The following is a 12,216-nucleotide window of genomic DNA, read 5'->3' as shown; positions in this document are numbered from 1 at the left end:
ACCGATCACCGCAAAGATTATTGAAAAGGTGTGTTATAAACCCCGCGTGGTGCGGTCACAGGTGTGAGTGCGTGACACCAATAATAAAAAAATACACAGAGATGAATGATTAACACGTCGTCTCAGCGCGGTCTTTGAGGGGACAGGCGGTCTTGCAGCTCCTGTCTCTCTCTCCGGGTGTCCCTGACACCGTCAGTTATATATGAGCCGCAGCCTGCAGCCCGCTGCTGTCTCACTGTGTCCTCGGCGGCGGGATGGCGGGCTGGGGCGGATTCTTCGTGTCTCTCCTCAACTACAAGACTGAGAAATATGTCATCGCCGAAAACAGGAAAATCGGGATTTTATTCAGACTCTATATCAGCTGGCCGTGCTGGGATACATAATCGGGTGAGGTGCAAAGCATGAAATAACCTCTGTGAGGGTGATTCACAAAGTTAAAAATAGTTGGGCTGGCTGAAAGACTTTGCTGCTGTTGTTAACCCTTTGAAACCTAAGCAGACATCAGTTTCTGGCGCTGCGTTTGGACGCGATTCACATGTTTAAACCTTTGAACTGAGAGCAAACCGGTTCAGTTTCTGCTCAAAACATAGAAAACAGATTTTCCACAGACTTCAAGAAATGAGTTGATTCATATAAATATATATATATATATGTATTGAAAGAAAGAGAAAAATCTATGGAAAAAAATGCCTAGGGAAAATAATTTACTATATTTAAAATTACCATAATAACATATTTTAAATAATGTTACAGAAAATTTTTAACTTTTTCTTTTTTTGCAAATATTTAGGGAATTTCTTGTACTTTGTAGATTTAATTAAACTGAATTCATAGATTTAAAAAAAAGTCTTGCTTTTAGTGATCTTGTTTTCATTTGTTCAGTATGTTTAACTGATTTTTATTGACTTTATTTTTGTATCTGTTAAGCATCTTTGAGCGTTGTGATAAGTTTTTTTTAAAAAAAAAAAAAAAGCTAGTGAAAAATGTTTGGAGAACTATATTTCTATTTATCATAATTATATATTTTAAATTATTTTACAGAAAAGGATAATTTAGTTTTTTTAGGTCATTTACCCTTGATGCCCTTTTCTCTCTTTTTTTCTTCATTTTTTATTTGTGTTTTCTTTAACTTTTTACTATTTTCTTGCTATTTTGGGGGTCATTTCTTCTTAAATTGCTCTTTGTCTTGTCCCCACGTGTCTGAAAGAAACTAATCCTTTTTCTTTTTTTAACATTTCAAAGGGTTAAAGAGGCAGAAACACATTTTTAAATTTTGTGTGTCATATTTGGTGAATTCAGAAACGTGTCAAACAGAGACAGGAAGTTGTCCCGGCCCTCGCACGCTGATGTCACGCTCATGTATGTGATGAAAAGCGAGCAGGTGACAGCACAGTAAAATGATCTGCTGTGACCTTTAAATCTTTAATTGTTATATGGATCTGCACACTGCAGATTTAGAAGCTGCAGGCTGTTTATAAAATCACATTTGTGGCATGCGGCCCAGCGAGGGTCACTCTCTGTTTTTTTGCCGTGTCATGTCTGAGAATTTATGGTATTTTTGTTGATTTTAGTCACTATTTGCTTGTGTTTGTGCAAACATAGTTTGAGTGGAGATGCATGAAATATTCAGTGATGAGGAGGATCCAGTTACACGTTAACACGACTCCTTTCATCCGGCTCGCTGCTGACGGCACGTAATGAGTTATAACGTGTGTGCTGTCATTAAAAAAGACGTATGATGGTATGCCTTAAATATATTATAAAAGTCATTATAAAAGTATATTATAAAAGTCATAGTATATTGTATCATAAAAATGTCACTAAAAAGTCAATCTGCTTTACAAAATATCATTAAAATAACATGTATCATACGTCACAAAAAGATGTCACTCAAAAAGTTACATTATGTCACAAAAATATTATATAAAAAATGTCATTATACAGTATGTCACAAAACTATAACAATAACAGCAGAATATGCCCTAAAATGTCATAAAACGACATAGCAAAGTAAACAATGCCAAAAAACGTCAGAAATGCATAGATTTAAAAGAAATAAAAGAAATTACTTCAGATAATTTTTTGATAATTTGTACTTTTTTGAAAAATTGAAAAAATGACATCTAATGAAAGTAAACAATAAACTATAATTAGATTAAAAATTGCATATAAAATCAATTAAATAACCCACACACTATATGTCACCATGACAAATACTATAAGTATGCATCCATGTTGATCATCAAAAGTGTCTAAATACTGAAAATTAATAAACCATACTGAGTCGTAGTGTCAGACCGCTTTTATAAGTATTTAAACCCCTGAACCCTCATAATTAATTATAATTATTATTATTATTATTATTATTGTTGTTGTTATTGTTCCCCATTTTTTAGGGTTAATTAAAAGGTTAAAAATAATATTTTCACTGTTTCACTCAACAACCTCAACTTTATGTATTTAACACTGCAAATAGAAAAATTGGAGAAAAAAAAATCAATAGAAAAATAATATTAAAACATAAAAAATAATTAGACTAAAATTGCATATAAAAATAAAAATAAAAAAACTCATAGTGCCATGGTGTCTTTCCCATTTTGTTTATTTTGAGTAATTTTTTTTTTTTTTCTTTTTTATCGGTTTCTTGTGAAGTTTTTGGCAATTTATTCCATGTTTTTAAAGAAATCCAGACAGTTTATTGAGGTTTCAAAGGGTTTGATTTTTTAAACTTTTGTTAAGTGTCTTTGAGTACCTTGAAAAGTGCTCTATAAATAAAAAATATTATTATTATTATTATTATTATTTTGAAATCAAGCTATTTTCCCTGGTTTAGAAGGGTTAATAAGGGTTAATAAAAAAGAATTAAATGATATTTTTACTGTTTCACTGAACCTCAACTTTACATATTTGTAAAGCATCTTTCTTTAGAAAAAATCATGCAGCCAAAATGCCTTACATCGAGAAAAAACAACAAATAATCAAACAAAAATAATGAAATATATTACAATTAAAAAAAAAAAAAAAACAATAATTAAACTCAAAATTGAAACTGTAAAATTGAAAAAATAAAATAAAATAAATAAAATGTCATAGTATCTTCTGTCACACAAGCAAAGTGTTCAAAAAGGCATTTAAAAATGTATTTCATCCACGTTTTTCATCGAAAGTGTCTGAAAATAACGTGAACGTGTCAGGTGGGTGTTTGTGGTGAGGAAAGGTTACCAGGAGCGAGAGGAGGCCATCCAGACCTCCGTCATCACCAAGCTCAAAGGCGTCGCGCTGACCAACAGCTCGGAGGCGGGCCTTCACCTGTGGAGCGCCGAGGATTACGTCATCCCTCCAAACGTGAGTCTGCGAAGACGAAAAACACGAAAAACACGAAAAAACACGAGCTCAGTTTGCAGCTCAGCTGTCAGCAGAGATTAGGAGAGTCCATGCTCAGCCTCGGCATCTGTCCACGCTGATTCATCAATACTGAACTTCTCCAGAGTCTAATTAGTTTAACCTTTTGCTGTCTGGATGTAATTTTATTTATTTTGCAGGGTGAGCAGGTGTTCTTCATAGTGACAAATTATATCGAGACGCCCAATCAGAGGCTGGGCTTCTGTGCCGAGGTGAGTGAAATCTGGTTTTTGTTTCGAGCTATATTGAAAATAACTGCGACAGATTATCAGAAATTCATTTTTATATTGGCAGAGTTTTAAGGTGCCGGACGGTCGATGTCAGAGTGACGACGACTGCACGGAGGGGGAGCCTGTGATAGCAGGACACGGTGAGGATCACTCAGAAACACATCGTTTCTCTTTAGTCTTGATTTGCTGTCTGGACACAAATTTAACCTTTTAAAACTTAAGTTAATTTGGCTTGATTTCTGTCAAAAAAAGGAGGAACTTAAAGAGAAATGGCCCAAAAAATCAACAACAGACTAGTGAAAAGTTAGAAAAAAACAATTTGAAAATGAGTCAAAAAAACCAAAACAAACTAGAATGTAAACTGAAAAAAGTGCTACAAATAAAAAATAAAAAAAACGAAAAAAATGGAAATTAGCACAAAAAAGGAAAAGTTAAAAATAAATAAAATAAATAAATAAAGTGTGTTACAAAATATCACAAAAAATAGTATATTATGTCATGAAAAAGGTAATAAAAAGTCATGATATAATTGTCTTTTAAAAAAAGATAAAATAAAAAATTATATTATATTATATTATATTATATTTATATTATATTATGGTATGCTTTAAATAATATTCAAAAAATAACAGTATAGTCAGTCATAGAAAATATAGAGTATTTCATAGAAACATAATAAAAGTCATAATATATTATGTCATTGAAAAAAATCATAAAAGTATATATATTATGTCATAAAAATGTAATTAAAAAGTCATAGTATGCTGTTAGAAAAATAATAAAAATATGTCATATTACGGTATGCTTTAAATAATATTGAAAAATAACAGTAAAGTCAGTCGTAGAAAATATAAAAATAGACTATTTCATAGAAACATAATAAAAGTCATAATATATTATGCAACTGAAAAAATCATAAAAGGTTGTAGTATGTCATAAAAAAAAACAAAAAATGTGTAGTTAAAAAAAAGAAAATTGCCTGAAAAAGCATAAAATACAAAAAAAATTATCAAAACATTCGATAACGTACAAAATCACTTGAAAAAAGAAAGAAAATTAAAATTATCATCATCATCATCATTATTACTATTATTATTATTATAATTATTATTATCACTATTATTATCATCATCATCATCACCATCATTATTATTATTATTATTATTATTATTATTATTATCATGATCATTATTATCATCATCATCATCATTATTATTACTATTATTATTATTATTATTATTACTACTGTTATTACTATTATTATTATTATTATTATTATTATTATTATTATTATTATTATTATTATTATTATTATTATTATTATTATTATTATTATTACTATTATTATTATTATTATTATATTATTATTATTATTATTATTATTATTTTTGGGTTATGCTTCAAAGGGTTAAGCTCGACCCAGCCAACATGTTTGCTCTCTCCATCAGGAATAAAGACCGGCCTGTGTCTGAACAGCACCGGGACGTGTGAGATTCACGCCTGGTGTCCCATCGAACACAGCACACGACCCACGTGAGCCCCTCCTCCTCTTTTTGAGTTTTTGGGAGACGCGGCGCTCCGTGCTGCCGCTCTGCCTCTGATCCCCTCACAGGCACCGAGAAATTTCACAGCTTCTATTTATTACTGACGCGGCCTGTCAGCTCCACTCGCTCTGTTTTCATTTCCCTCTTGTCCCCTCCAGAGAGCCCCTCCTGAGCCAGGCCGAAAACTTCACCGTCTACATCAAGAACTTCATCAGGTTCCCAAAGTTTGAATTCTCAAAGTAAGTGGTGCTGAGTGTGCTTTCAGACACGAGTGGAGAGCTGAAGGGACGTACGTGTCCCAGCGGCTGCTTTAAATAGCTTTAGGGTGCACAGAGCCTCTATTTATACCGGCCTGTGCATTGCAGCGAGTGAGACAGTCAAACAGTCATCTGAGACGTCCTTGACAGCAGGCCGGGCCGTGGACAGGTGTCCGATCAGACGGGGGTCGCCCAGCGGGGGGCCGAGCTGCTGCTGAGACAGATGCAGCGTCCGTCAGTCAGATCTGGGTCTCGTTACGCGGCAGCTCGTTACGTTTCCTCACCGAGCTCCGTGTGCTGAACGCAAACTGGCCGAGACTTAAATTCTCGTTTTTATGGGTGTCCCTCGAAGTTACTGCAGCGGGAGACGTCTTACAGTGAGACACGTCCAGCATCCTCTGTGTCAGAGCCAGAGGACGAGGGCCGCTTCACATGCTCCGCAGCAGTAATATTTAACTGTGACTGGGGGCCACTTTTTACAAAATGACGGGGGACCAGGGGCCAGGGGCCAGTCACAGCAGCACAGTACGTGTTTCTAGGATTTCAGGACATTAGAAGATTTTAGGCAGTTTTTATTTTATTTTAGGACATTTCTTTGATTAAGACGTTCTTAGGATTTAAAGGATGTTTCTAGGAGGTTTTAGACATTTCTATTATTTTAGGACATTTCTAGGATTTTAGGACATTTCTAGGATTTAGGACATTTCTCGAAATTTTAGGACATTTCTCGGATATTAGGACAGTTCAAGGATTTCAAGAAATTTCTAGGATTTTGGAACATTTCTCTAATTAAGACTTTCCTAGGATTTTATGATGTTTCTAGCATTTTAGGGCCTTTCTCAGATTTAAGGACATTTCCAGGATTTTAGGATTTTAGGGGCTTATCTGGGACCTCTGTCGGGGGTGTGGGGATCCTTCACCTGCACTTTGATAGAGTGATTTTGATTTTGAGTATCACAGATCTTTCTCCTGCGGCTCTTTGTGTTTGTCTTTTTCAGTTCAGACACAAGTTTTGAATTTTGCTGCATGAAAGAGGCGGTGAAAGTCGGAGCAGGAGCTCTGAGCGGTGACGGTGTCCAAGTTAAAGGTCGAAAGGTCAAATATGCAAATATGAGAAGTTGAGAGAATTCAGCGGCTCTGAACTGGCAGGACCAGGTGTCTCTGACTGTTTCCGCCTCTGCAGCACTTCTCTGCCACACGTGAAAACCTGATAACTCCAGCGGATTCTCATTTTGACAAAGGCTCACGTGATTTTCTCACGGTTTGGAAAACTGGCCCTTTCAGTGGAAAAACTCGACGATGCATGATGTTTAGTCTCGGGCGGATTATGAGAAAATGTGCTCCTTGACACGAAATGTTAAAGGCCCAACCGGCTCGACGACAAAGGAGCAGACACAAACCTCTCTCACACAGAGAGCTCGCTATAAAGCCGCCACGAAGTCCGTCTTTATGCCGCCTTTTGTTTGTTTTCCCAGAATGAAACTCTGGCGTCATGCTGCCAGCGTGACTTTAGACAGCATGCCGGTATCGCAGAAGCAAAGGACTCGTGACCTAATTTGTGAGACGGCTTTGATGATGAATTAAAACTGAGTAGTTCACTCTGCAAATTAAAAAAAAAAAAGTGTAAAAATATGGTGGTAAACAAATATAAAACTAGGTATGATTATTATTTTGTATGAAATATTTCAGAATCTTGTTATTGTTTTTTTTTTTTGTCCTCAGATGTTTTAGTTATTTATTTTAAAAAAAACTTAAAAAATCCTACAAACGCCCTAAAATCCCAGAAAAATCCCCAAATTCCAGAAATGTCCTTAAATCCGAGAAAAAAAAACACTTTTCTCAGGTTTCAGAGATTGAAATGATAGTAAAAGGCATCTAAATGCAGGAATCTGAATTCAATCTAGATGTTAAAGGTTAAAACCTGTAAAAAAAAACCCCAAAACAAAACGCTGCATTAACAGTTTCACATTATAAAATCAGCGTTTTTGTGATGCAGCTCGTCACATAGGTGCTACTGACCACAGTGACGGAGGCGAAAACACAATGATTCTTATTTTCAGGTGATTATATACTGAAAAAAACTTTATTTTATATTCAATATCTGCCAAAATCCTTCTAAATCCTCAGAGGAAAGTTTAGGAAACTTGATCCTTTCAGAGGATAAAATTCAACACATGATGTGAAAGTGAAAATAAGACGCCTGAAAAACGTACGTGTGCATCTACCTCATAGATCCAACGTCCTTGAAACGTCTGACGATGGCTACCTGAAAAGATGCAGCTACGACAGAGAGGAGCACCTGTACTGCCCCATCTTCCGCCTCGGAGATCTGGTCGGCTGGACGGGAAACAGCTTCCAGGATCTGGCTGTGAAGGTACGAAGTGTCTTTTCGTCTTATTTATCAGAGCTTTGGCCAAAGCAGCAACTATTATTCCTGTAGTCCAAACCAAACACCGTTATTTCACACGTACTCACACACACACACACACTCACAAAAACCCCCCATCCCACCACTGTAGGGCATTCAAAACACACAGATATTAAAAAACACCCATAATAAAACACAACTTACCTACGAATATCCCGTGTGACATCTCAGAGTCTCTAGATTATATATTAAAAATAATCGTATGAGATTTCATTAGATTAGATGAGAGTTGTTCAGCCGAGCGGCCCCCAAACTATTTTCTAATTTACAATAAAAATAAAGTGATTCAAACTGGGAATTGTGTTTTTTTGTATTTTTAGTCCCCATAAGTGCATAAAAGCATCAAAATAGAGCTTATGTATCAAAAAAAGTGCCAGTGGAGGATCCCAGGACCCTGTCCTAAAATACTAAAATTTCCTAAAATCCTAGAAATGTCCTGAAATCCTGAAAACATCCAAAAATACTAGACATCCTGAAATCCTCAAAATTCATTCATTCAACTTTTATTAAATCTCGAGGAATCATTAAGGGCCAGTCCTCATTTTTGATGATGAGTAAACAAAAAAACCCCAAAACCCACAAAGAGCACAAAAAAGACGAAGCACAAACAGTTAAAACAACAGTCATCTTAAAAGTAACTGGTCATTAAAAACAGTCCTTTAAATCTTAAAGTGGAGTAAGCCTCTGGTAATCAGGGTTTTAAAATAGCCATTTTTTAATGTTCTATATTTTTTTTATTTGATATCATTTATTATAGCATTTATTTTTATTTTTTATGGATTATATACTTAAGTATTTATTCTATGGCCATTATTTTATTTATGTACATAGTTATATTACATTTTTAATTGTACAATTATATTTTATATATCTACATTTCTGATTACCTAATTTATTTATTTATTTATTTCAGAGCCATATTTATTTATTTTTATTGATGTTTTTTATTATACTTACATTTATTTTTATACACATATTTAAGACATTTTATTTTTTATTTCTTTATTTAGTTATGTCAGGATTTATTTTATAGCACTTTTAAAAAAAAAAAAAATTATTTAGTCATACTGACTCATTTATATATTTATATTAATGCCTTTTTTATATTTCTTTAAGGATTTATTTCAGAACCATATTTATTTATTTATTTCATAGACATATTCATTTATTGATATATATTAGATTTACATTTTTTTATACACATATTTAAGACATTTTTCTTATTTCTTCATTTAGTTATGTCAGGATTTATTTTATAGGTACTTTTTTTTTTAAAAATGTAGTCATAGTGACTCATTTATATATTTACATTAATTCCTTTTTTATATTTCTTTCAGGATTTATTTCAGAACCATATTTATTTATTTATTTAATAGGCATATTTATTTATTGATCTGTATTTTATTTAGATTTCTTTATACACATATTTAAGACATTTTGTTTTCTTCATTAGTTATGTCAGGATTTAGAGCCGTATTTATCTCTTTTGCTTTAACTGTAATATTGACTTAAGTGGAATCCCACAGAAATAAGCGCCTGTGTATAAAGTGCGATCGTTGGCCTGATTTTCACGCCGTGGTGTTGGTTGTGTGCGTCAGGGCGGCTCTGTGGGGATCCTCATCGAGTGGAACTGCGACCTGGACAAAGACTCCTCGCAGTGTAACCCCGAGTACAGCTTCACCCGTTTGGACCTGAACCTGAACAACTCGATTACATCCGGATACAACTTCAGGTGCGTCTCCTGTCCTCAGGTATTCACCAAGGATTTAAACGGAGCGCACTTCCTCCTCTGAGTTTTCCGTCTTTTAATGGTTTTTTAAACGTTTTCTCTCCCCTCTGCAGATACGCCCGCTACTTCAAGGACCCGAGTGGTGAAACCTTTCGCACTTTGTACAAAGTTTACGGGATTCGCTTCGATATAATGATCAATGGCCAGGTACGGCAGTCATGTGATCAGTTTTGCTTTTTCTGTCTGACGTCAGTGACTCCGGTTAGTCTCGAGTGAATTCCTCTTATTGTTTTGCAGGCTGGGAAATTCAATATTGTTCCTACGATTATTGCCATCGGTTCGGGTGTGGCCCTGCTGGGTGCAGTAAGTCATTTGTCAAAATATTATGCTGATGTGTCAGAGGGTAGTACTTTTACTTTGAGAATACCTCAGGGTGATTTTATGAACAAAAAATAATGATTTCTTGTTTCTTTCTTCAGGGCGCCTTTGCGTGTGACATGATCCTACTGTACATGATGAACACCAGCTCTTTTTACCGAGAGAGGAAGTTTGAAATCATCAACTTTAAGTATGACGAACTGTGTTTGCACTAACTTTAAAGGGACAGTTTTGATTTTTGTTTTTAAAGTGGGGTTATATGAGGTACTTATCAATATTCAGTGTGTTACCTACAGCAGATTTCAGTCGGCACGCTCCCAGTTTGGAGAAGCAGGCACCAGCAGCACCAGCAGCACCAGTACACCAGTACACCAGTACACCAGTACACCAGTACACCAGTACACCTGTGTACAGCTGTGTACAGCTGTGTACAGCTGTGGACGAGGACAGCAGCAAAATCTATCTGAGCCACCTAAAAAACACCCATATCAGTTAAAGTACACACACAAATATATAAATATACAGGTCAATGACCTGACATCTACTGCATCTTTTTAGTACTGAAGTTTAACTGCATGAAAAGATACCATATATATTTAGTACCTCTCCCATATGTATACTCACTTTACTTTAAAAAAGTATTTGTAATTTTCTGGTACTTTAAGTGTCAAAATATCACACAGTGCGACCGTCCTGCCATACGAACATGAGATCACTATTCAAACTAAAAATAAATGCAAATACTTTGTTTCTATACAGTTAATATTAGGGAGAGTTTGGGAAAGAAATGTTGAGCACGTTAAGGAAATGAATTAATTGTGAGATAAATCATAGCCCATCAAAATCCCTTGATTAAAATTTTTAAACAACATCCTTAACGTTTGAAAAACTGCAATAGATATTCTCATTTTTAGTGTTTTATGTCCATATATATACATATATATATATATATATATATATATATATATATATATATGTATATATTAGGAGAGAGGCAGAGTGACATCTAATCAAACTGTCATACGAGATCCAGTCGACCGCCGCTGTTTCATGAGGTCCAGTCCACATTACGTCACCCACCAAAGGGAGCGTTTATTGGTCTGGCGTGCTGCAGTGCATTCTGGTAGTTGTAGGTTTTCTACCTCTTGAGCCAAAGCGTCCTTTTTTCTGTTTTCTCTGGTCCCGTAGCACCAATTTCAAAAGCATTTGCGTGTTTCTTCTGCAGAGAGAGAACTCTCTTTGATCAGTGAAATATTTCTTTAAGATCCTCATACAACCTCACTTCCAAAAATCCAAACTTTCCCTTTAACGATGGACGTTTTTTTTTTAAATTGGCCATTTCCCAAACTTCTGTCATCTCTCTCACACTGCGTGACAGGAAAGAACGGACCAAACCAAAAGACGGGAAGACGGGACACCGAGAGAGGAGAACCAGGAAACCAGCTGCAGACAAAGAAGCCGCCAACTCAACTAAAAAACCCGAGGACACCGAACCCGCTGAGGGGTCTCCTCCCGCTGCAGAGAGCCAGCCGCCTGTGGACAAACGGGGTCCCACCATCCCACGCAACACGGGACAGCGATACTCCGCCCTCATCTCTCCCCAGAGACCGCAGAGCCGAGGCACCACATCACCTTCTCCTCACACAACTAGCGGACAGAGCGACGCGAATCACCTGCAGTGATCTGCGAGAGGTGGAGCCAAAGAGTCGGACTGGTGTGTCATACGACCGCTGGCGTGCCGCCGGCCTGAGTGACGCCTGATACGTTGGTCCGGACAAACGTTGATGTTCCGCGATGTGCGAGTGGGCCGGGACGCTGATGTAGAGACACAGAAAGGTTTCAGAGGCCGGGTCAGGGTCCAAAGAGGGGACGCATAATGATCTGAAGTACTGTAGCGACATGATTAAAGATGCTTCTGACAGTTTAAAGGGACAGTTCACCCAAAATCAAAACACGTTTCCTCTGACCTGTTGTGTTATTTATCGACGTGGATTATTTACAGCAAAATAATCTGCAGACTTTTTGTGAGCTTTGTGAGTTTCTTGTACAAAAAAAACCCAAAAAATGTTAATTTGCAAGAATACCATTTAATTCAAGCCTGTGAAAAGAGAGGAAATCCCAGATTTTGCTGGACTGTGATTATAATCTCTACAGCCGATATCTCCAACACTCACACCAAAACTACCTTTACTGAGAATCAACAACACTACAGCTAAAGGAAAAATGTGTATTTTTGATTTTGGGGTGA

At 35.9% G+C, this 12,216-nt stretch overlaps 1 pseudogene; it reads left to right on the top strand.

Annotated features, from left to right (window-relative positions):
* Positions 1-253: 253 nt before the first annotated feature.
* On the top strand, positions 254-11,870 carry LOC121964126 (annotated as a pseudogene).
* Positions 11,871-12,216: the final 346 nt, after the last annotated feature.

The sequence above is a fragment of the Plectropomus leopardus genome, unplaced genomic scaffold, assembly GCF_008729295.1.
Source record: "Plectropomus leopardus isolate mb unplaced genomic scaffold, YSFRI_Pleo_2.0 unplaced_scaffold1414, whole genome shotgun sequence".
Classification (NCBI taxonomy): Eukaryota; Metazoa; Chordata; class Actinopteri; order Perciformes; family Serranidae; genus Plectropomus; species Plectropomus leopardus.
Note: the sequence above shows the minus strand (reverse complement) of the source record. Positions and strands in the feature narration are given on the sequence as shown.